Consider the following 25,860-nt stretch of genomic DNA (forward strand, 5'->3'; position numbering starts at 1 on the left):
TACAAGAAAGTAATTCAGTTATAAATATATACACATCCATTCTCTTTTAGGTACTTTTCCCATATAGATTACAACAGACTATTATATAGAGTTCCCTGTACTATGCAGCAGGTCCCCGTTGGCCAGTCATTCCATATAGCTCAGTGTGCATATGCCAATTCCAAATCCAGAGTCCCTCCCTCCCCCTCACTGGTTTCCTTTGGTAATCACAAGTTTGTTCATGAAAGTTTTGTATAGAGTTGGTGTCTGCCCCTTCTTTCGCTGAGCTACTTTATGTCAATGCTCTTGTAGAATTTACTAGGATTTTGCACTCTGCTAGACACAATAGAGGGAAACAATACTAAGAAAGGCAGGGGCCCAATCCAACAAAAAAAGAGGATCTGGGAAATCTTAACTTTCTTTTGGGGCCAGTGGTGAAATTAGATTTTGATTAGTCAATGTTGGTTGTCCATTGTTAAGACCAGATGAATTGTACTATTTTATATTCATGGTTGTCTCTAAGCTTTATAAATTGCCCTGAAAATGGAACTGATCTCTTGGTGGGTAAATCACAGCTAACTTTTCATTAGTGAAAACTAGTGATGGATGAGTAACAACTCAAAATAAATAACAGCTTTACTTTAATTGAGTGTTAACATTTTCTCTCATCAAACACACAGCCAAACAAGCTTCTATCAACTTTCATTTTTCCTTCTATTTTTACTCAGGATGAAAAGACAACAAGCCATGATGCTGTGATAGTAAAAGCTAAAGGCAAATCTGGAATAAAATATAGCCAGACAAAGGACCAGCTAACTAATTAGTCCCTAAGTAACTGAAACTTTCTTTAGTTTTGATTTTTTGTTTTGTTTTGTTTTTACAAAGCACATTGATATTCTAAATTAAAGTGATCATTCTTGATAAAGTGGTGAAACATCCTTGTTTAATATCCTTCAACATTTCATAGCCTAGTGACTATATGTCTTTTTTCAAGAAACAATTTTTACTGAACAGTGAAAACTCTAGGATATGTAATATAATAAAATTCTAACAGTGTTCCCTGCTTGTTGTATAGTTAGATTATAATTCATAAAGAAGTCCTACCCAGTAAAGTTCCTATAATCCATAGCTAACTAACAATCAAGGAGATGTTCTACAAAACAGCTAAGGGACTTAAATAGTAGGAAAAAAAAAAAAAAAAAAGACCCAGTGTCATTTCTGTGTGCACATAGGATGTGCTATTTTCAAATAACTACTTGATTTTTGGTTTTAATTTCCATATTAATAGTAAATATTGTATTTTTTCTTCTTAATAAATGGAGTTAGTAACAAGGAATTCTCAGCAGGAAGTAAGCAAGAAAAAAATCACCTTGATTGATGCTTAATATGATAATACAAAGCTATTGAGGCATGGACACTATGCTGTGGGAAGCCTCAGAGGATGACAAATGCTATTCATTTTAAAGTCCCCTAGCATTTTGCTAGGATAATTTCATTTACTAAGATAAAACCCTCTTCATTAGGTTTGCAATCCCTTTCGCACTAAATGTACCGTGGGTTAGCCTGAGGCCTTGATGAAAAAGGCGTTTTAATTGTTGATCTTGAAACACTCTACCTATGTCAGACTCTGACCAGGAATATACACTTTGTGAAAGCCTTTCACAGTTTACTCAGTAAGCTAAAGCCATGTAAAGGACCAAGCTGAAATTAAAAAAAAAAAAAACTTTTGGTGTAAAGGATGGTTTTTATCCTGCTGTTGATTGAAATTTAGATGTTCTATTTTTCAAGCATGTTTTATTAAAAAATAAGAAGAACGATAAATACTCATTACTTTCTTAAGCTGGATATAGTAGAGATCATAACATTTTTTAAAATTCAAAATAGTATAATCGTGGGAATCCTTAGTCAGTTAAAGTAGTCTAGCAAAGAATTATTTTTTAAAAATTCTTCTCCCTTTCCAGTAATGAATGAAAACTAAAAACTGAATGTCTTTAAAAGAAGAACAGAGAGTAGAAAATAAAAATGAAAACAAATATTTACATTTGATCCATATTCTCTTTTTACGTAACATTATTTTGAATACAGCAGTACCAAAAGCTAATTTTTCATGTTCCAGTGAATTTCATTTTTAAATATAGGGAAAATTGAAAAAAAATACCTACTTATTTTTTTAAAAAATCACACTCTCAACTATATATGTCAAATTGATTTTCTAAAATCTAAAAGTGTATATCAATTTTCTATAAGAAAATAAATTTATTTATCCTTAGTAGTTAATTTTATGAGCAAAATCATTAAGTAATTTATGCGATGACATTCATATTCTTGATTTTCCCAAATATTTTAAAAAAATCCTCAATGGGGAGCACAATATTACGTTTGAAACATAGGGATAATTTTTAAAAGATACAAAATATTTAGAAGAATTAGAGTTTTTGATGAAGTGCCCAAATTTAATAGTTCATAATTTTAATTCAGTCTTTATTCTTACAAATAGGTATTTCCAGACAGCTCTTTTTCAACACAATTTCATATCTTCTGTGCAACTACTCCATAAGGTGACAGGAGCATTGCAGAAGAGAGGGTAATTTTTTTTTAAAGATAGGTGAAGCTACTCATGGAAGTTAATTTTTAAAGAAACAAGACTAGATTTCAAGCCTAATAATGTGATAACTTTCTCTAAAAATAAATGATCTAGATATGACTAAATTAGTTTAATTTGAATAAACACTTAACTTGGCATCTAAGGTAGACTGCTTTTGTCTTCATTTCTCTTTTTTCCTTTCTATGAGCCAATTGCTTTCGAGAACCTTCCGTTGCCTGTTTTGGTTCCTACTCCTCATTTTTCACTTGCTCCTGTCTTTATGTTTCTTTCTTTTCATTTCTCTTTCTTCAGACACCTCTACATTCCAAAACAATCAGAGATACTGAACCAGCCACACTTCCCGTTGCCCAGACTGGGGTTTAGGCAGAGAGGCAGCGCATGGGGGTCAGTCAGTACATGGATTTTAAAGTTTAAATACGAAAGTTTAAGTCCCAGCACCGCTATTGTACTTCACTATCCTCTTAATAACAATAGCTACCTCAAAAAGGCTTTTATAAGAATTGCATGAATTGATCCACATAAAAGCACTTACAATAGTGCACAGTGCATTGTAAGCACTCAGGAAATGTTAGTGATACATGGTACCAAGTCACTGAGTTAACAGAGGCTGTGGTATTCCTTAACTTCCCTGTTGTTTTAGGAGACTAGGCATCTTTCCCTATTTTTGGAAATATCTTTGAAGATCATTTTATCCCAAATCTTGATGTGTTATTTTTTTTTTCCTTTCTTTTTCAGCCGCACGTGGGGCATATGGATCAAACCTAAGTCTCTGTTGCAAACTATGCTACAGCCATGGCAATGCTGCATCTTTAATCCACTGTGCCACAGTGGAAACTCTGATATGTCAGTTTTTCATTTTTTCTCTTCTATCACTTTTCTTTCTAACGTTCTTCCCCTGAACATTCTGGAATGCTCAAGCTCCACTCATCTTCCAAACGTACAGAAGAATGAAATGTTACACACACACATATATACACATAGACTGTATGTACTCAAATTCCAACAGAAAAGTTTCTGAACTCTTCACAGGCACTATTCTATTTGTATCTTCCCCTACAATGTGAAAAATTCTGTTTAATTTGTATGTGTTTTTCCATGTGCTTACCTTCTGCTATAATCTGCCATCAACCAAGTCCATTCTTTTGTTATTTTGTGATCTTATGCCCTCCAATAGAAACTCTGATCTAATAGCTTCTCAAGTTTCATTATTCCTCCTCTATAGAATTTAGCAAGCCTATGAAGGTTCGAAATCATGTCTTTTTTGATATTCCATGATGTATGGTACGGCCGAAGGATCGTGGGTTTAGGAGTCAAAGAAAATTAGTTTTAACCATAACTTCATCATTACATAGCAGGACTCATATAACATCTAACTCAGGAGTTGCTGTGAGGTTAAAATCACATAAATAAATCTCCAAAGAAGACCCTTGTTCAGGATTTACACAGAAAAAAACACTTCCCTTGTATTGGGCTCTTTTGTAAGTAATTAAAATTGTATAAAACCATTTATGTTCATTGTTACTCTATGATGTAATAATTATTCATGCAATGGCCTCAGTCTACCTTCCTGGTTCTTGAAGTTCTAGTTCCTGTCCCTACAAACTATTTGTTTTTACTTTTAAATAACTCTGTGTTATTTGTATTATTATTTATGTACATTTCACACTGCTTAGAAAGCCCAGTTATCTCTGTCATGTAGAAAACCCATATCTCCATGTGCTTTTCAATTAAAACATGAGGAGAATTAACTTATCCTACTTCTTTTTTTGAAGTGCTCATATATTTTATTTATACATATTTCTATTATGATAGAGTTGTTTTATAATTATTTATCTTGGATCTAGACTTTACCATGGAATTTGATCTCCTGGAGCACTGTATCAATATTTGTCAATATTTTATTATCTTCTGACTCTCCCTTCCACTTCTTCCCACAGTCTCACCATGTGTTTTATAAGATAGTAGCTCATAATTATCCTTCAAATAGTGGATAAGCCAAGACAGTGTTATCCTCAGTGAAATGTCAGACAGAGAAAGACATATACTGTATGACTTCACTTATATATGGAATCCAAACAGCAAAGCAAATGAACCAACAAAACAGAAGAGAAAGACTCATAGACACAGATAACAACCTGGTAGTTGTCACAACACTCCTGGGAGGGTGGTGGGGGGATGGGGGAAATAGGTGAAGGAGATTACGAGGTAAAAACTTCAAGCTATAAAATAAATGTCATGGTGATGTAATATACAGCATAGGGAATATAGTCAATAATATTGTAATAATTGTATGGTGACAGATGTAACTAGACTTATTGTGGAGATCATTTCATAATGTATAAAAATATTAAATCACATTATACAACTGAAACTAATATAATATTCTATGTCAATTAAATTCAATAAAAACAAAATAAAATGCATGACTATATAGTATCTGTCCTCTACTCTAAATATCACAAAATGGATGATTAAATCATTTATAACTAGAAATAAATAAAAAGTAATGAAAATATCTAGTAACTTCTTGTGCTGATACAGACTTAATAGGTAGGATATGCAACATCTCCTACCCATAGGCAGCCACAAAGTATGACTTTCTAGTGGCAATAAAGGGAATGTATACATATATACTAAAAACATTGATTGAAAACAACCAAAACCTCCAACACAAAAAGTCTTTAACATATTACAAATATATATATAATCATGATATATGTATATATAATATATATATATATTTCTTCACATAGCAAGTCAAAACCCTTAAATTTTTTTTGCATACTTGCTGAAAATCTCAAATATGAGCAATATATGGAGGATGGACTATGATTCATGTTAAAGTTCAGTGAGTGGAATATTAAATTAAATATGCAGACATCCTGTGTTTACATAGTATTAGCATACGGTGCCAATAAACATACAATTATCCACAACAAATACAGATATTTTAGAAAATCTCAACAAATCAAAAAAGCTATAAAACTCTTCTCGTGATCACCTACACCATCTTTCAAGACCATTTGCTTACTTATTAGAATCCATTTCATTATATCAAATTCCTCTATCTCTCTGAAAGGAGATCTGACCTCAGGTTGGGTTAAAAGAAAAGCAGACGCTATTCCCCAGTCAGTTTTTCTTTGAGAAGGTCAAGATGGTTTACAAATGTTTTTGTCACTTAAATAGTAATCCTCAAATCAATCCTATTTCTCTATAGTAAGGCAAATCTTGGAAAAGCAAATCAAAAAAGTCAGTTATTTTAAGGCAGTTACATGCCCTTCTTATGTCTTAAATATAACTAGCAATTTCTGAGACATTTCAGAAGCAAAAGTTTTTAAATAAGCACAGTAGCCTTTTCAGTTTTTAGTAATAAGTACAGTTTTCTTCAAAGACACCAGCCATCTTGCCGTATAGTTCATCTGATACAGAAACAATTCCAAATTCAAACTCTGGGTGATACAAGTCATGGATTGTGATGTGGCAATAAGTTATTGCACCTACCAAATGTAGGCAAGATTTGAACCAGGTTGCCCTATGCTTAAATAGATTAATCACGTTTTTTCAGATAATTTTATTATTCTCTCTTACTTTTGCATAGATGATTAAAAATAAATAAATAGAGATCTTACGTATACAGTATGGGCATAATGCTAAGCAATATATGTGTGTATGTCTATATACAAGTATGTGTGTGACTCTATAGTCTTTATTAAAACATATTTCTCCTCTCTTGCATTTGAAGGATGGACAAAGGAGAAGAAGATAAACAGGAAAATGCAAAAGTAAGTGATTTTCTAATTGGCCTACCTTTACCTAAAACAGAAAAAAATAGAATTAAGAGTAATTACAAAAGCAGCACTAGGGAACTCTTTTTCCCTCTTCCTCAAAAAAAAAAAAAAAAATGTGGAAAGGTTAGCTAACAGGACCTTGATAATTCTTACTACTCTCTTTTAAACTAGAAAGAGTCCCAAAGAATTAATGAGCAGCACCAGTGAAAACTAAAGTAAAATCCTTGAAATAAGAGATCTTAGTAAGGAAGGAGCACCTCACTGATTTCCAGGGCACTGTGTTCTCAGGGAATGGGTGCAGAAGCTTTGAGTATCCTACCACAAGAGCAAATTCTAATACAAGACAATTAACAGTATATCAGAAGTGAGAATAGAGTATATATTTTCCAGAAATATTTTAAGCAGACATACAGAAGCCAAGCTCTCCAATCTAGAAGATAAGAAAAAAAAAAAAGAAAAAAAGAAGATTCAGATACTGTAGGAAATGGGATCAAATGGAATTCACCCACTTCATGTTGGGAAAAAAAAAAAAAAAAAAAGGACATAATTCAAGCTACTGGTTTCTCCTGGAAAAAGAAGAATGGCATACATAGCAAGATGATTATATAAATATCACATATTAAAAAGAATAAGATAGATTTTTCTTTTGGAAGTGCCCTTTGGCTCTATCCAGGTTTGGCTTTATAAACTTTTATTACAAGTTCTTTTCAAGATGTGGCCCTGCCTTCCTGACTGAGGATGAAGCCCTTGGTGTTTAGCATCCTCCTGTCTGTCTTCTCACCAGACCATGATTATTTTTTTTCTCCCTGTACAGAACAACCCTTTGTCTCCAGCTTAAACAAAGGCAATGGTGGTCCACCAAGGTATCATCTTTTCTCCTGGAGTAGGAAAGGTGGAAGATCACCCAGATCTTTCAACAGACTCCATCAGTTCTCTCACATCTGCTCAGATGTCTGTTACTCATCTCTACCAGTTCTACTAGCTGTTGTACAAGAATGAAATATATTACTCTATGTTTATGCCATCAAATCACAGAAGTACTTGAATAAGGAAATGTAATTATCTGATTGACTTAGTGATATTGTCCAAACTTCCATTTAAAACAAAAAAACAAAAAACAAAATAAAGAAAAAAACCCAGAGGACCATTTGCTTATGGGCCTGATATTCTGTGATAACAGCATATGGTGATCCAGGGGACATTATGCAAGCCATTAACAAAGCTCCATGAAACACTTTACAAAATATTTTTGAAATGAAAATTAATGGGTAGTCTTTTCTGAGTGCTCTTTCATAGTTCAATGCAGCTGGATGAGATTCATTTGTGAGGAGAATTTTTGTTTATATTGTTTTGGACTTCATTAAACAAAAATATTGAAAAACTGCTAGCTAGAGCTGATGCAAAGGAACACAAAAGCAAAAACTGCTACACACTTTATCTCAAAATGCATTTGGATGTGGATGATTTACATGAAATATCAACACCCCTGCTGCCATGACCACCACCACCAAAACACACAAACGGCAGCAAGAACAAAACATAAGAATAAACAAACAAATAAATAAAGCCCACCCACAGACAGAATCTGCAAAAATAGTTTCAAGAAATACAGTCATTTTCAGAAGGAAGAAAGAAAAAGAAACAAAGACGGAAGAGGGGGAGAAAAAAGGGAGGAAGGAAGGGAAAGAAATAAATTTTGGCTTATTCTGAATAGATTAAGAATTAAACTAAGGATATTTCAAAGGCTGCTACTTCATGTGCAAAGACATATATATATTTCTGTATATTTTAACCAACAAACAGCATACTTATAAATACAGCACATGATTTTCTTGCCCAGAATTTTAACAGGTTTCTAAATTCAAAACAGAATTTTCATTATTTTTATACAGAAATTCCTTCCTAGGATCTAGACATACTTTTTAAAATGTTACTTTAAAAATTGTTTTCAGAGATTAGCTATAACAGAAATCATAAATGTATGTGTATTACATTTCCTAGAAAATTTTGAGCTCTTTGAAATGGGGTTAAGCTTTAATGAGGTGCTTGGTCCATTTTTTCCCCTATGTAGGCTACTAATTAAGCTTTAAATGATATTCTTTGACTCATATCTATCACATATTTGAAAATTAATATCTTCTTTTCCATTTTTCTTTTCTTGGTCCTCCAATTATTTGAAGGTGCAAAATTCCTAATTGCCAGACCATATTTACATACTAATATTCCCACCCCTTTTCACACCTCTGCTTTAGTCTTAAATCTACAAGTAAACGTATTTGGTGTTTACCATCAATCCTTTTATCAATATTTAACTAATTACCACCAAGCTGGAAAAAGCTCAGCCCCTGGTGAGTATAGAATTCTCTAAGTTCTTTCAAGTTGAATATATTTTTAATAACCTTGACACATGAAAGACAGGTTGGCTCACACAGTTTTTCCTTTGTAATTTTTGAAAACAGGGTTCCATTGCTGTTTTGTTTTGAATACTGTTGTGGAGAAAGGTGATGACAAACTAATTTCTCTTTTGGGGGGAAGTTAACTTGATCTTTTTGCTTGTAAATTCAGAGGACTTATAAAAAATATCCATAAGGGTATTTTATTTTTTCAGGGTATATCTACAGGTTAATGAAATATGTCCTTTCAATAATCAACTGAAGATCTTTTATTTCTGAAAAGCCCTCTTGAGTTACAGTCTTAATAATTTATGTTCCTATGTCGAGTTTTCTTTCCAGAGAGTTTTTGTTGTTGTTGTTTTTTTTTTTTTTTTTTTTTTTTTTTTTTTTTTTTAGGGACACTCCCATGTCAGATGGAGGTTCCCAGGATGGAGGTCAAAATCGGAGCTGTAGCTGCTGGCCTACACCACAGCAACACCAGATCCGTCCCAGCCACATCTGCAACCTACACCACAGCTCATGGCAATGCCAGATCCTTAACCCACTGAGCGAGGCCAGGGATCAAATTTGGGTCCTCATGGATACTAGCTTGATTCATTTCCAGTGAGCCATGACAGGGACTCCATAGAGATTCTAATTTTAAGAAATCTGTATCTCCTTAAATAATTATATATATCATGTTTTTCTCTGATTATTTTTAGCTCTTAATTTTGTTTCTGTTTTTTGGCTCTTGCATTGCTCTCTACACATACTCGTCATCAATGTCCCTTATAAATAACACTCATGAGGAGTTCCCATCCTGGCGCAGTGGTTAATGAATTCAACTAGGAACCATGAGGTTGCAGGTTCGATCCCTGGCCTTGCTCAGCGGGTCCAGGATCTGGCGTTGACATGAGCTATGGTATAGGTTACAGACGTGGCTCGGATCCTGCGTTGCTGTGGCTCTGGCTTAGGCCAGCAGCAATAGCTCAGGTTAGACCCCTAGCCTGGGAACCTCCATATGCACGGGAGTGGCCCTAGAAAAGGCAAAAAGAGACAAAAAAAAAAACAAAACAAAACAAAAAACAAAAAAAACAAATAACACTCATGAGAATCTATTCTTCCTTATGTACTTTTCAGTCGAATCTTATTATTGAAGTCTTTTATTCTTCTTCCTTTTTTTTTTCTTTCTTTGCTAACCTACTCAACTCTGATCTCAATTCATTTATGTTTAGTCCATTTCTATCTTTTTGTCTTCTTTTTGGGCAGCCCCTAGGCATAAGGAGTTCCTGGTCCAGGAATCAGAGCCCAGCTGCAGTTGCAGCCTATGCCATGGCTACAGCAACACTAGCTCCTTAACCCACTGTGCCAGGCTAGGGATCAAACCTTCATCCCAGCACTCCAGAGATGCTGCCAATCCCATTGCTCCAGAGTGGGAGCTCCAGTCCATTTCTATTTTTTAGAGTCACTTATTCAAAATGTATTTTTCATATCTGCAAGTGATTTTAATTTTATTTATTTATTTATTATTTTTTTGCTGCACCCAGTGCATGTGGAAGTTCCTGGGCCAGGGATGGAAGCTGAACCACAGCAGTGACAACGCCAGATCCCTACCCTGCTACACCACAAGGGAACTCCAGCAGGTGATATTTAAAAAGATATGTAATATGTAATTAAAATCAGCCTGTTTTGTTTTAGTCTTCTTCTGTTTCTTATTTGTTGTTTGGGGGAGGGGAGGTTCGGGGAGAATATCCATAAGTTAAATTTTTGATACTCAGTATTTCTTTTTATAGTAGATCTGTATACCTGTTGTTAATGGTCTTCTGTTAATTTTGAGATAACTTTTCTTTTCCTAAACAAACAATACTTAGTGAGAGACCAAAGAGACTTTTAATGGTTTTACATATTTCTATGTTCATAGTCTTATATAAAGTAAAATGAAACTTCTCTTATCAAGGGTATTTCTTCTTAAATTCTCTGATATAGTGAATTCTTTTTGTTTCTGCAGCATTTTTTTTTTATTTCAATTTTTCAATTCCTTTCTTTTTCTGTGAATTACAATGCCTCCAAGGAATATTCCACACCCTTCTAATTTGTCCCTTCTTGCTCAGAAATGGTATCTTCCCAAGATTGTTACATTTAGTCCTACATAATTTCAAGCACCTTCCTTCCTCTTCACTTTTTCTTAGATTTGTCCTCAGTATTTCCTTGGATCTGTTTTCAGGATCTCTCTTGGTAGGTGTTTTTTTCTATCTGTGGTTAGCCTCTACTCGGCCTCGGCTTCCTCCCTTTTTCTCCCAGTCTCTTGTTTGTCTCCCTAATTCAGTGTGGGCTCCAGAGCTAGCTCTGCTGTTACTGGAATTTATATCTTTACACTCAAATAATTTTAAGTTTGTTGTACTTCCTGTATACTAGTTATACTAGAGACATTTTTTTTTGTGGGTAGTTATGCTGCTTACAATCTACATGGGTTTTGGAAGATGTTTAGGGAGATGTGGATTTAGGAAGTGACTATTATCCTATGGAAACTCTGCATGAGTTAGTGTGAAAGTGACATTTTGTGAGGAAGTGATATTTTAAGAAGAGGACAGAATAAGCCATTTCAAGATTTGCCTTGAGAGATATCCAGGCAGAGAATAAAGCAATCATAAATTAACTGAATGAGAATATGCTAAGAAAGTAAGAATAAGCATGGACCAGTGTGGCTGGAATAGTGGCTGTAAATGGAGAGTGGTGGGGATGGGGCTGAAGAGCTAGTGAGGAGCCTTGTTCTGGTTATCTATGGGTTTATCTATTCTGGACATTTCATATAATAGAATCATACAACATGTGGACTTTTGTGACTGGCTTCTTTCACTTAGCATAATGCTTTCAAAGATCATCCATGTTGTAGCATGAATTAGTACTTTGTTTTTTAAAGATTGAGTAATATTCCATTGTATGTATATATCATGATTTGTTTATCATTCATCAGTTGATGGACACTGGAATTGTTTCCATTTTTGGTTATTATGAATCATGCTGCTAAGCATATGCATATGCATATGCATGTATTTGAATGCCTGTTTTCAATTTTATTGGATGTAAGAGTTTTCTTTTTACCTGAAGGTGATGAGAAGATACTTGAAGGTTTTGAGCAAAGTGCCATGAGCTAATACACATTTTGAAAAGCTCATGTTTTTTGCTGCTAAAAAGACAAAAGGTAGGAAGCAGGGAGACAGGGACTATTGGGGTAATCTAAGTGAGATTCACAGTGAATTGGCCTGGGACAGTAGCAGGAATGATGGAGAAAAGTGAGAGAACTGGACAAATGTTTGGAGGTAGCACCAGCAGCATTTACTGACTGAATGAGAACATGAGAAAATATCTTTGAAAAGTGATCCTTAAGTTTATGGACTAAGCATTTTAAAGAGTGACATGTAATTTACTGAAGTTAAAATTATTTAAAAATTAGGAAAGGAACAGGTTTGTATAGAGAAATCAACATTTTTTATTTTAGAACCATCAAGTTTGAGATTCTAGGAGGCATTCCTTTGGAGATGAATAACAAATCAGCTAGTCTGGAGCACAGCAAAGACATGGTGGTAAATTAAAAAGTTGGAAGCCATGGAATAGATGGAGTCTAATGCAGTTAGTACAGGGAAGAGACAAAGTTCTCAAACTAAACACTGGGCCACTAGATCAACTAGAGGTCTGGAAGAGATATAGATAAAGAGTCTTGAGGTAGGCAGAAAGAAAAAAAGAAAGTAAAATTGGAAGGAAAATAAAAAAAAAGTATTTTCAGAATTGAGTCACAAATTGCCAGGGTCAAATTATAACTAACCACTGAAGTGTCACAATGAAGATTATTAGCAACCTTAGTTAAGAAAAATTTCAGTGGACAGTAGTATATTGACAAGGGAAAAGCAAATGGATGAGTAGAATGTGAGTTTGGGCAGCTTATTTGGGAGTTTTGCTCTGAACAGGAGGGGGTGGAAGGGCAGTCACTGGAGGAGCACATGGTATTTAGAGAGGCAGTGGTGCTGTGTGTAACAGAAGAGGCAGAAGAGCACATTTGCCTCCTGTTGGTAAGGGGGACATGGAAAGGGAGAGACTTAGGCCTCATGAGTGTGTGCACATCACATGCTCACTGAGGGGGGATGACTGCAGGAGTCTTGTGCAGATGCCATCACAGAGTGGCCTCAAATAAGCCTAAAGATGGTTCAAGTTCTGCTGCAGAAGTTAAACTGAGTGCCTGCATGCTCACACAGCTAATTAGCAGTGTCAGTGATAGGAAAATGAGGCTGACCTCTGCACATTGATTCCTTTCCAAACAAAGATGTCTAAGGAACTATGATAGTGTTCTTGGGTGGGGATCAGGATGCATTTGAGATCTGTGGTTACAAACTTAAGGGAAAAAAAACCTTTTTTGTCGACTGTGAAAGAACATAGATGATGTTTTAAAATAGGGCCATAATCCTTTATCAGCAACTAGTGAATGTGATATATCTAAATATTCAGAATATTTGGGGTTTGAGAAAGGTGACATTATGTATATACTATATTTTATATAAAATTACCAGGAAGGTCTGAACTAGGACCCCCAAATCAAATGTATTCATATTTCTATAGCAAAGGTATCAATATATGTGATGAAATTCTATAGCAAAGGTATCAATAGCTACAAATATACGTGATGAAAGAGATAAACAAACAAAAATGACCTCATTCTTATTTAGTTTTGCCTCCAAGTGAGTTCAGAAGTATCTTTTAGTTTTTAGAGCTTTTCAGATTTCAAAATTGTAAATAAAGGCCTAGGGATATATTTCCCTGGTTCACTACTTGCTGAAGATGTTAATTTATCTTTAACTCTTAAAGAAACATTTTCCCAAGGTTTTCTTTTTTTTTTCTTTCCTCCCTAGCCCCACAATTTCTATGTCTGGAATAATTTTTCCATACAAGTGGGCTGAAGAGCATGGTGGAGATTGCTTAAAATAATGAAGAGAGATTAGAAAAGGAAGCAATTTCACAAATGTATGCAAGCTTTTCCCAGATAAAATGTTTCCAGTAATTGTGTGATGATAGCCATGGAAATTGAATGTAGTTAATCATGTTCTGTATATTTGTTAATTTAGATAGAAGTAGGCAAAAAGATAAATCAGTAGGACCATACTAGCCTGCTATATGGTTATAAAATACCATACTACATTAAAGAAATCTAAAGGTTCAAATGACTATGGATCTCTGAATAAGTGGCTGAAAATCATAATGAATCAGCTAAGCAATTCACAAGCTTTACTCTTGAAAAAATTATCTTGCAAATCTGCACTTCAGTTGAGAGTAATAATAATAAATAAAAATATACAATAAATAATACTAATGACTGGTGATATGTATCTTTTTGAGAGACTGAATAATTCCCCCCAAAAACATCAAGGTCCTATTCCCTGAAATCTGTGAATGTAATCTTACATGCTAAAGGGACTTTGCAAATGGGATTTAAATTAAGCTGCTTGACATGGAAAGATTACCTTGAATTATCCCTATCTGTTTAATAGGATATTTTCTCTTTTATCCAAACTCACTCTTTCAGATGGGAAAAAACTATTTTCCAATTTGCAGGAATATATGACCCGAAGAAGGGTTAGCGTTACAAATATTTAGTGTAAATGACAGTTAAAACAAATAGACAAATCATGGCTGGAATGACATCATTGGCTCAAAAAACTATGTTAATGTCATTTTTAGGGGGCTGTTGTACACAAAGTCTTTGTAAGTAATTAGGTCTAGTGAGTTTTGATTAAATAATCATGGAACACATGGTTAAACTAATTTGGCCTGCTGGAGTTAAAACCAATTTTTTTAAATTTTTTTGGTACACTAAAAATAATTATCCTTAGAATGTTTAATGATGAGATTACCTTCTTGGATTAGATAGTATTTTTCACATATACTAGAGAAAATTATTACGAAACTATTATAATTTCCATTGGTGGCAAAGTTAAGGAAGAGTCACTCTTCTACTCTGTGTGTTGAAAATTACTAAGACTGTAAAAGGAATATATTTGGCAGAACCAAATATATCAAAAGTTAAAATATTCACTTTGTTCAGTTTTACCTCCTAGAGTCTATCCTACAGAATTACATACTTGCACAAAAACATGTGCGCAAAGATTTGTAAAGGAGCTCCGTTTCAAAAGTGGAAAAAAAGAGAAACATTCTAAGAATAATTATCCATGTCTACCATTAATATTTGTTTGATGTAATGGATGAAAATATGGATTTAGGAGATAGACACGAGTTTAAGAGAGGTTCTGCCATTCACTGGCCATGTCAATATAGAAAAGTTGCATAATCCCTCTAAATTTCAGTGTTCTTATTAATGAATTGGGATTAGCAATACTTCATAGAAATTTTGAGTAAATTTACTGACCTAGCACACAGCTGAACATACTAGATTCTAAGAGTTTCCTCTTTCTTTTAGTATGATTTTCATTATGTGGAGTTCTTATACAAATACAAATGCTGAAGAAAATACTCTATAGTTTTCGAAGTACCAGTTAAATACAGGAGATTTTTAATGTTTTAATGCAATTTCAACAATTATACTATCCTTTTTCTTGAATTATCTATTTTATTTTTTTATGATTTTTATTTTTTCCATTATAGTTGGTTTACAGTGTTATCACATCTATTCTTATAAATGTTATGTTCTAGTTTTAGCAGATAATACAACTCTGATTCCTCCATAATTAATTTTACATATGAATTCAATTTAAATGGCTTTAGCTCTACTACATCTATCGGTTCCTCTTCACTTGCCCTATCATATGCTTATACTATCAATCATTAATGGAAAAGGAGAGCTTGTGTTGAAATGAGGCTCACTGTGGTTTTATTTCATAAAAGGAAAATGATGAATTAATATACTTGTACATTTACTTATAATATTTCTATTTTTAATATAACTTTATCCTAGCCTCACATTCTCTTGATAAGTCAATTTTGAGTTAAAGCATATGCTGAATATAGAGGCAAAGAGTTGTAAAAGTTACGCAATGTTAAAAATATATTTGCTAGCATACAACTATGAAGCCAAAGTGAGTGTGTTTTCAATTTTCATCCTGTGCTAAGTGTTTAATTACTAGTAAAGCTATTTTAGTTGTGCATTCAAAGTTAATTCAATATTTAATTGATGAAAATTAAAAACTAGCTGGCATATTTATTATGGTTTAACAAGATGTGAAACAAATATATATAGACATTTATTACATGTAAATTGCTAATAAATCTAAATATTAATTTTTATCTCTAATATAGTTAAAAGTTTATTCTTCTATTCTAAAGAACTGTGTTAAAGAACATCTGAAAAATTTATTTTTTTCTAAGTTACTAAGCTACTTTTAGCCAAAGGATAATACCTGTATTTGATCACATCAGAGTTAATTAGACTACATGTATTTTTTATTAAGCTAGAATCTTCTCTCTCCTGGGAAATGAAAGTCCTACCAGAATCCTCATCATACAGTTCAACTCATAGTATTAAATAATTCTCAGCCAAGTTTTAAACTTACTTTGAAAATCTGATGTCAGATTTTTTTTAAAGAGTTCTTATGTGAAGATAGATTCAAGATCTTGACTAACAAAGCCTCTAGTCACAAAGCAAACCAGGTACTATTCTCAGTCATCCATGTATCATCTCCTGAAGTAAGGTAAAGAGTTTCTAAATCTTAACAGAGTTATTAACCCTTCTAACATTGAGAATTTTTCTAAGATCCATTAAAATGCCAAATGGAAATCCATTTTTTTAAAGTCCTAAGGAGATAAAGATTTGGGGGTTCCAGTAAGATTTTAGATTTAACTAAAACTCTCATAAGACAATATAAGCATATTTCTTTTTACTACCCTTTAGAGTTATCATTCATAAAACCAGGGTTAATATTGTTTTGAAAAAAAACTATAGGAAAATCATTCCAGATAAAGAAATTTAGTGAAAAATAAATGAAAATATAAACTATTCAAATATTTTTGGAGCACAACTTGGCAGCATGTCTCAGAGACCTAACAAATGGACACTCTTCATTTCAACAATTCTGTATCTTTTGAATCTATCTTGGAGACATCATTATAAAGACAAAAATGTTGTGATCGGAGACGTTCACATCAGTGTTGTCTACAACAGCAAAAATGAGAAATGATTTGAAAGTCTAAGCTAAAAGAACAGGTTTATAAGCTTACTTTATATTCATTTTATAGAAATTGTTATAAAAATACCACTGAAAAATTATGCAGTAACATAAAAAATACTAATAAAAAAATTTAAGACATGGCAACTTTAGAATATATCCTATCACTCCAATGCTAAACAATGTTACTTTAGTCTATTGTTATTCTCTATCTGTGTAGTAAGGTGACTAATCATCCCACTTTGCTAGGAACTGTTAGATTTTCCAGAATTTGACACTTCCACTGATAAAGGCAGGAAAGTCCCAGGCAAACTGGGATTTTTGGTCACGCTAATTTGACAAATGTTTGATAATTTAATGAATAAATGACGACAATGTTCTCAATATGGGAAAATTATGTATTTTTTCATTGCATATAAATATGCATAAGACTAATGAATACACAGTTTGAAAAAGGCTATGTTAAAAAGGAAGTTGTTTTCCTTATTTTTATTTTTCTATATACTACAATTTTATATAATGAGCTTTCATTCCCTATGGAAAAAAATACATTAAAAAGACACCAGAAGAGTTCCTGTTGTGGCTCCATGAGGACACAGGTTAGATCCCTGGCCTTGCTCAGTGGGTTAAGGATCCAACGTTGCCATGAGCTGTGGTTTAGGTCACAGACTTGGCTTGGATCCTGTGTTGCAGTGGCTGTAGCAAAGGCTGGCAGCTGCAGTTCTGATTTGACCTCAGCCTGGAAACCTCCATATGCCACGGGTGCGGCCCTACAAAGACAAAAGACAAAAAAATAAAATAAAAAGACACCAGGATACACTTTTTTTTTTGGACTCTGCCCTCAGCATGCAGAAGTTCCCAAGTAAAGCGCATCAAAGCTGTAACCAGAGCCACAGTGAAGACACCAGATTCTTAACCCACTGAGCCACGAGGGAACTCCAAAACACACCAGATTTTTGAGCAAGAATTAAGGCATCAATAAAATAATGAGCAGCCAAGTATGTTGTCAAAAGAACATTTAAAATAAAGACATCAAGCTATATTGCAAATTTCTAAGAGTCATTACTGATTACAAGAGTCTGTGAGTCTGAAAAGTAAATTCTAAGAGGGCAATTTTAAATCTAGGCACTACCCTACCATAAAATGATTGTGATTCTGATTAAAACTTATGTCGAGTAACATTTCATCTGCTTTTAAAAAGATGTTAATTTTTATTTATTTATTTTTTTTCCCCAAATGTTTTCTTTGCTTTTCTTTTTTGTCTTTTTTTTTTTTAGGGCTGTACCTGCGGCATATGGAGGTTCCCAGGCTAGGAGACCATTGAGAGCTGTAGCTGCTGGCCTACGCCAGAGCCACAGCAATGTGGGATCCGAGCCGCGTCTGTGACCTACACCACAGCTCATGGCAACGCCAGATCCTTAACCCACCAAGCGAGGCCAGGGATCAAACCTACGACCTCAAGGTTCCTAGTCGGATTCGTTAACCACTGAGCCACAACAGGAGCTCCAAGATGTTCATTTTTAATATGCATGCAATATCATTAAAATTCTTCTAAGATGAGTTCATAAATAGTTAGAAGAAAAAAAAATCATCTCAGGGGTGGAGGAAATAAGGTAAAAGAGTACAAACTTACAGTCAGAAGATGAGTAAGACATGATGATCCAATGCTTAACATGATGACGATAGTTTACACTGTATTGTATTTGCTAAGAAAGTAGAACTTAAATATTCTCATACACATGCAAGAAGATAAACAGCTGAGGTGATGGATGTATTAATTAACTAGAGGAAGGGAATCTTCTCACAGTGTATCCATATATCAAATAACCATGATGCACACTTTGAATATACTACAATTTTATCTGATAATTATACCTCAGTGAGTTGAAATAAAAAAAAGAAACATTTCATACATGGACTCAATTATTTGTTTTAATATTTTTGACTAATGGATGCCTTTGACAATTTGATAAAACCTATGGACCCTGCCCTACCAAAAAATATATATATATGTTTTATATGCATATTATATATATTATATATATAATACATATATATACAAAAACTCTGTAAATAATTTCAGCTCATTTGAACAATGATACTGAACATGTTTGCTATAAACATGCCAAAGGAAAAATTAAATTTCTCTCTTCCGAATATATCATCACACATATTTCGCACGACTGCAATTAACCGAAACTGCACACATGCGGAAACCTAACTTTCTTAATGCAGAGACCCTCTGGTCCCAGTGGTCTCAATTAAGTTTCAAAGCACTCACGCTTTAATTTGAAAAGCAAGGGAAATGCAGAAATAACATTTTCAGACTTTTAATTTCCTATGATGTAGAGAATATGACTCTTTTCCCTTACAATGCAAGAAAACAGTTCAAAATACAATTAAGCAATATTGTTTGCCAATGAGAGAAAAGCAAGGCATGATTTTTACCATAATTATTAAATGCTTTTAATGTAACATATTGTACTAAATATTTGATTTCATTCAAATAAACTCAGGAGTTCCCATCGTGGCTCAATGGTTAACAAACATGACCAGTATCCATGAGGATGCAGGTTCAATCCCTGACCTTGCTCAGTGGGTTGAGGATCCCACATTGTCATGAGCTGTGGTTTAGGTCGCAGATGCAGCTTGGATCCTGCATTGCTGTGGCTGTGGTGTAGGCTGGCAGCTACAGCTCTGATTTGACCCCTAGCCTGGGAACCTCCATATGCCATGAGTGAGGCCCTACAAAAAAAAATAAAAATAAAAAAGAATAAATTCAAAATTAACTCAACTGTTACCCAATTCCATTAATTTCAAGGGAGTAAGGACTAGAGCATTAGGCTAGAGGTATGATCTGTCAGCTAAGGAATCCATCTAACCATAGGGATTGATTCAGAGGAATATGTGCCTCAAGTTAGTCTAATTCGTCTAAAATATATGAACTCAAGAGAAAGTAAAGTCATAGCTGCTAGTTTTTACTAGAACAAATGAAGGGAGGTCTAGTGATATACTTTGACAAGTTTTTCCTAGAGTTCATAATATGTGAGCAATAAATAAATTCCATTATGTTGTTCTTTCACTTTCTTGTTGTTGTTTTTGAGCCAGTGAAAGTTAGATTTCCTGATATTTTTCAATGGAAAGGATCTTAACTGCTGCATTAATACAACACAAGTAAGTAACAGAGCTGAAATTTCAATGCAAGTCTTCTGATCATGAAACCTGTAAGGTTATTTCAAATACATAATTTTATAGAAAAAGACATTATAGCCAGAGTGACAAAATGATTCACTCAGTGTTTCCCCAATTTATGAAGACTTTTCTAGGAAGGCCAACCAGTACCTTCATTCTGAAAACTGAGCTACAATTCATAGTCTCTCCAATTTCCCTCAGCTACTTGAAGTTAGAAATGTGCTACGTATAGCTTCTTCCATAAACCCATTTCTTACCAATAGTATCAAGATAAAATAATATGTGTCCCCATGCTTGTTATGAGTGAACAATTAATAACTTTAAGGATCTCTACACTATGGTTTCTAACCTCACTGGGAAGTGCATTTTCCTCCTCACCACAAGTAATTTCCGCACACAGGGTTACACGGACTTAGGGAGAGCCTTAGAATTAGGGCCCAGATCTTTGGGCCCCTGTATTTTAGAATTTTGACCATCCTGCGCTTTCAGCTAACACATTAGAAGTAGATGCTGACTGCTCTCCCTTGGGTGATAATGCTTCTTAACACACTGGCTCTTTCATTGCCTTGATACACAATGGTTTTGTTGTGATACTGTTAAGTCTAAATGATGCTATACAGCTCCTATTGCATCATAGAGTGCATTCAAATATTAATAAGCACAACACCTAAAAGAATATAGAAACAGAATTTCATAAATGGTATCTAAATTGGAAGACGTAAAATTGTCACTACATGTAGATGACATGATATTATATATAGAATACACTAAGAACTCCACAAAAAAACTATTCCATCTGATAAATGTATTCAGCAAAGTAGCAAGATATGATTTACATTCAGAAAAAGGCTCCATTTCTGTATATTAACAATGAAATATTAGAAAATTAATATTAAAAAATACCTTTTAAAATCCCACCAAATATAAAATAAAATACCTAGGAATAAACCTAATCAAGGAGATGGAACACTTATATGTTGAAAAATAGAAAATATTAAACAAGGATATTAAAGAGGATTCAAAGAAATGGAAAGATTACCACATGCATCTAGATTGCAAGAATTAATATTGTTAAAATAGCCACACTACTCAAAAAAACTAAAGATTTAATGTGATCCCTATCAAATTAAATGTGATATTTTTCATTGAACTAGAATAAATAATCCAAAGTTTTATATGGAAACATAAAATACACAAAATTGAGAAAGAAATCCTTAATGGGGGGTTAAAGTAGGGGGCATAACTCTCCCAGACTTCAAACAATATTACAAACCTATAGTAATGAAAACAGTGTGGCATTGGTACAAAAATAGATACAGGGATCAATGGAACAGAATAGAGAGTGCATAAATAACCCAACACATCTACAGTCAATTAATCTTTGACAAAAGAAGCAAGAATATATAATGTGAAAAAGACATTCTCTTCACCAAGTGGTGCTTGGAAAATTGGGCAGCAGCATGTAAATCAAGGAAACTAGTACATATCCTCATACCATGCACAAAAATAAAAAATGGCTTGGGGATGTAAACATAAGACATGACACCATAAAACTCCCAGAAAAGAACATAAGGAAAACATTCTCTGATATAACCTGTGCATATGTTTTCTTAGGTCAGTCTCCCAAGGCAATAGAAATAAAAACAAAAATAAATAGGATTTAATCAAACTTACAAGCTTTTGTACAGCAAAGGAAATCATAAAAAAAAAAAAAAATGGAAAGACAACTTATGGTGAGAAAACATTTGCAAAATGATGTAACTGACAAGAGCTTAATGTCAAAAATACATAAATAACTCATATAACTCAACAACACAAAATCAAACAGCCCATTGAAAAATAGGCAGAGAAAACTAAATAGACCTTTCTCCGAAGAAGACATGGCCAGTAGGCACATGAGGAGGTGTTTGATATCGCTAATTATCAGAGAAAAGTAAATTAAAACTACAATGAGGTACCATCTCATACCAGTCAGAATGGCCATCAAGTCAACAAATAACAAATGCTAGAGAAGGTACAGAAAAAAAGGAACCCTCTTATACTGTTGGTGCAATGTAAATTGGTACAACCACTATGGAAAACAGTATGGAGGTTCCTCAGTAAACTCAGTATAGAACTACCATATAATCCAGCAATCCTATTCCTGGGCATATATACAGACAAAATTCCAATTCAAAAAGATACATACACCCATATACTCATAGCAGCACTATTCATAATAGCCAAGACATAACAACCTAAATATCCATTGACAAATGAATGAATTAAGAATATGTGGTGCATATACACAATGGAACACTACTCAGCCATAAAAAAGAACAAAATAATGCCATTTACAGAAGCATGGATGCAACTAGAGATTCTCATCCTAAGTGATGTAAGTCAGAAAGTAAAACACAAATACTACATGATCTTACTTATATGAGGAATCAAAAATGTAGCACAAATGAACCTATCTAAAGTACAGAAACAGAATCATAGACAAAGAGAACAGACTTGTGGTCGTCAACGGAGCCAGGGAGGGCATGGGATGGACTCGGAGTTTGGAATTAGTAGATGCAAACTATTACATATAGAATGGATAAGTAATGAGGTCCTACTGTATGGTACAGGGGACTGGGTCCAATCTTTTGGGATATCAGAAAAAGAATGTAAATATATATTCGTATGACTAGGTCGCTTTGTTCTACAGTAGAAATTAGCATATTGTAAATCAAAAAAATTTAATAAAAATTTTTAAAAGAGAATTTCAAAAACATAAAATATCAAACACAATGGGGCTCCTTTTAATTACCAAGAGAGTAGTATATAGCTAAAGTCTGATGGAAAGCCTCTTTCAAAGCTTTCAGATTTTTAGTAGCATAGTTCTCTTTTAAATAGTCACATCTGTTATAAAATAATCCTCTGGAGAGAATAACCTGTTCACTGACTGTCCATATGGTAGGAAAGTGAGCGACAGGAAGAGAAATGGTTAACTGGAAAAGAGAGTGTATTTGCTGCCAGCCTGACACTTAGAGAGATGCATTTAGACTTTCATATTGGCTGCACGACATTAGACCTACTCTGATGGTTACACAAAAGTTGTAATGACCCCTTGTAAGTACAGTATTATTTCAGACTTTGAAAATATCTTAGAGAAAGGTAATTTAGTAGATGTAATCAAATTTAGTGGATGGAATCAAAGTGATCTAAAAGAGTTTGGGACTTCCTGGCTGATCATCCATCCTTCCAACTTGTGGGAATAGGACCTTTATCTCAGTGAAATGTACACTGCAGTGTAAGGTTATCTTGTTTCCCTAGTTGTAGATTCATACTCAGATTAAAGCTTCATGGTCTTCTGTGATACTATGATACAATATATTTTATGAAAGAAATAACTCTCAATATATTCAATATTTTCAATCAACATTTAATAACTCAAATGACATCTTTTAATAGTAAACATTGAAGTAAGATTAATGTTTCTTAATGACAAAGTCATAGTTACTACATTTTTTTTAGGCCTGCACCTGCAACATATGGGAGTTCCCAGGATAGGAGTCAAATGCAAGCTGCAGCTGATAGCCTATGCCATAGCCACAGTCACGCCAGATTCCAGCTGCACCTCCTACTTTAGCTTTAGGCAATGCCAAATCTTTAATCCACTGAGCATGGCCAGGGATCAAACCCGCATCCTTGTGGATATTAGTTGGGTTCTTAACCCATTGAGCTACAACAGGAACTCTTAATTCTTCCTTTTTTTTTTTTAGTTATTATATTTTTAAAAGAAGAAATGTTTTAAAACAATGATATCTGTCATTATGTATAACAGCAATGATATCAGTGGACAATTAAGTTTTACAAAACCAAGAAATCTGACAGGAGAAATGCCAGAATTGTTCATTACCCAGATATTTTTGCATATTGTAGCTTTGTGCCCAGAAATCTAAAAGAGAGGAAAAATTCCAGAATTGTTCATTATGAAGAGATATTTTGCATTTTATAGTATATAGCAGAATAATTTCCCAATGATATGAAATGATAACAAAGAAATGTCATAAATCATTCAGAAAACCAAGAAATTTAACATACTAAACTTTTAATACTATGACATCTAATTATATATTATCTTACGACTTTACAAATTCTGGTACTATATAAAAATTGCTTATATATGACCCTGACTTCCTACTTCACATTGTTAAAATAACTTCTCTCATTTTAAAAGAATTTTAAATCAATTAAAATCTCTTTCTTGGCAGTCAACTAATTTCACAATGATGTGGCCTGAGTTTCAATAAGTAAATAAATACATAAATAGGAGTTAGCATATGTAAAGCCCATCCAGCATGTTTTTCAACAGTCAACCATCAATAAAGGTTGAGTTTTCTCCTTCCTCACTCCATCTGGTGACAACCAAATTCAAATCCTCAAACACATTTTGTATGTACACATATGAAAGGAGAGAGGTTGAAAAGGGAGAGAGACAGGATTTCTCTCCATTTGAGAAAAAAATGAGTCAACAATCTCACTTTTACTGATGAACACAGAACTTGTTTACATTAGGAGGAATAAAAGCTCTTTGGTCCATAGAGGAGGTATCCAGATCTGGATGCTGAGAATCTGAACTTGGCAGCAATTCCTATAAGGAACCTACAGAGAAGGCAAAAGGGCCATTCCTCCAGGATCTTTCACTCCTCTAGGGCCAGTTGTTTCTGGATAATGTTTAATGACTGAATTTCTGGGAGAAAAAAAATTGTTTTTTTTTGCAGCATTTGCTGATTTCAGTGGTGTAAAGACTCCCACCAGGGCTGGAAGTCACTGTGAAGTCACCCAAGCATTGTTGGGTGAAGTGCACTCCAGAGCCTGCTTGAACAGCTTGCTCCAGCACACATGGTGCTAGGGCCCATTCAGCGGATTCTCACCACAGAACTTGGCTGCATCCTGAGGTTATACCAAAATGGCTCTGTTGGCAGCAATGTGAATGAGTGTGTGCCATTTGGCTTTACAACACTGCCTTCAATTAACTTGAGTTATTAATCAATTTGGGGTCCCAGTCTCATATGTTAACACTTTTTGAAGATCAAATGAGAAAAGGCATTTTCAATAAAAGAAATACATGTAATGATAATTTAAAGTGTAAAACATAATTTTCATTCTTCTCAGTGTTATCTAATAATAAAATCACTGAATTTATGAAATAAAGTAGAATTTAAGATTAAAAATCTATTTACATAGCTACACTTTCCTTTATGGTTCACTGCTGGCTAAGTTCAAACTTGCTTTCTTCTCCCTCTCTTTGTGCATCTACTCTGAGTTCCTTTTTAAAAATGAAATTCTGGATTGTTTTTCATGGCCTTTAAAACTGCAAAGGATGTGTGTTCAAACATTCTCCAGTTTTAGGGACAACTTCATTATATCTTCAGACATTTGGGAAAAAGCAGAGATTTCGTTCTACCAGTTTCTAAAGTTACATGTTGATTGGATCAGTTAATTCCCTGATGTTTACAACTTAAAGATCCTTACTGGGACTACCTTGGGAAAATTAGGAGCATGTATTACTTTTTAAATAAGAAAATATACATATAGTTGACATATTTAAATCACAAGACTATGATTGCAAGTTCTTGTATATCTTATAAACTAATTTTTATCTAAGATCCAACACAATGTCTATCTGCCTAGCTCATCAGAGATGCTCAACAAATATTTGTTGAATAAATTAATTTCATGTTCTATGGTCTTTGGGGTTGTCAAAATTTCACAGACTAATCAATGAG

General features: G+C 33.8%; 1 protein-coding gene and 1 long non-coding RNA gene across 8 annotated transcripts in view; both read right to left on the minus strand.

The window, feature by feature from the left end:
• The window catches only part of GRID2 (glutamate ionotropic receptor delta type subunit 2), a 1,344,144-nt gene that overhangs the window by 727,969 nt on the left and 590,315 nt on the right, over window positions 1-25,860 (minus strand). The gene's annotated exons all lie outside the window — the stretch shown is intronic.
• On the minus strand, window positions 15,356-23,000 carry LOC146401061 (uncharacterized). Its single transcript, XR_014813373.1, has 2 exons — window positions 19,659-23,000; window positions 15,356-18,218 (listed from the first exon to the last, which is right to left on the minus strand). It is a non-coding gene; the product is annotated as an uncharacterized LOC146401061 (long non-coding RNA).

The sequence above is a fragment of the Sus scrofa genome, chromosome 8 (genome assembly GCF_054392235.1).
Source record: "Sus scrofa isolate SSC_HxYL_T2T_F1_AM1 chromosome 8, Sscrofa_HxYL_maternal_Yorkshire_Landrace_v2.0, whole genome shotgun sequence".
Taxonomy (NCBI): Eukaryota; Metazoa; Chordata; class Mammalia; order Artiodactyla; family Suidae; genus Sus; species Sus scrofa.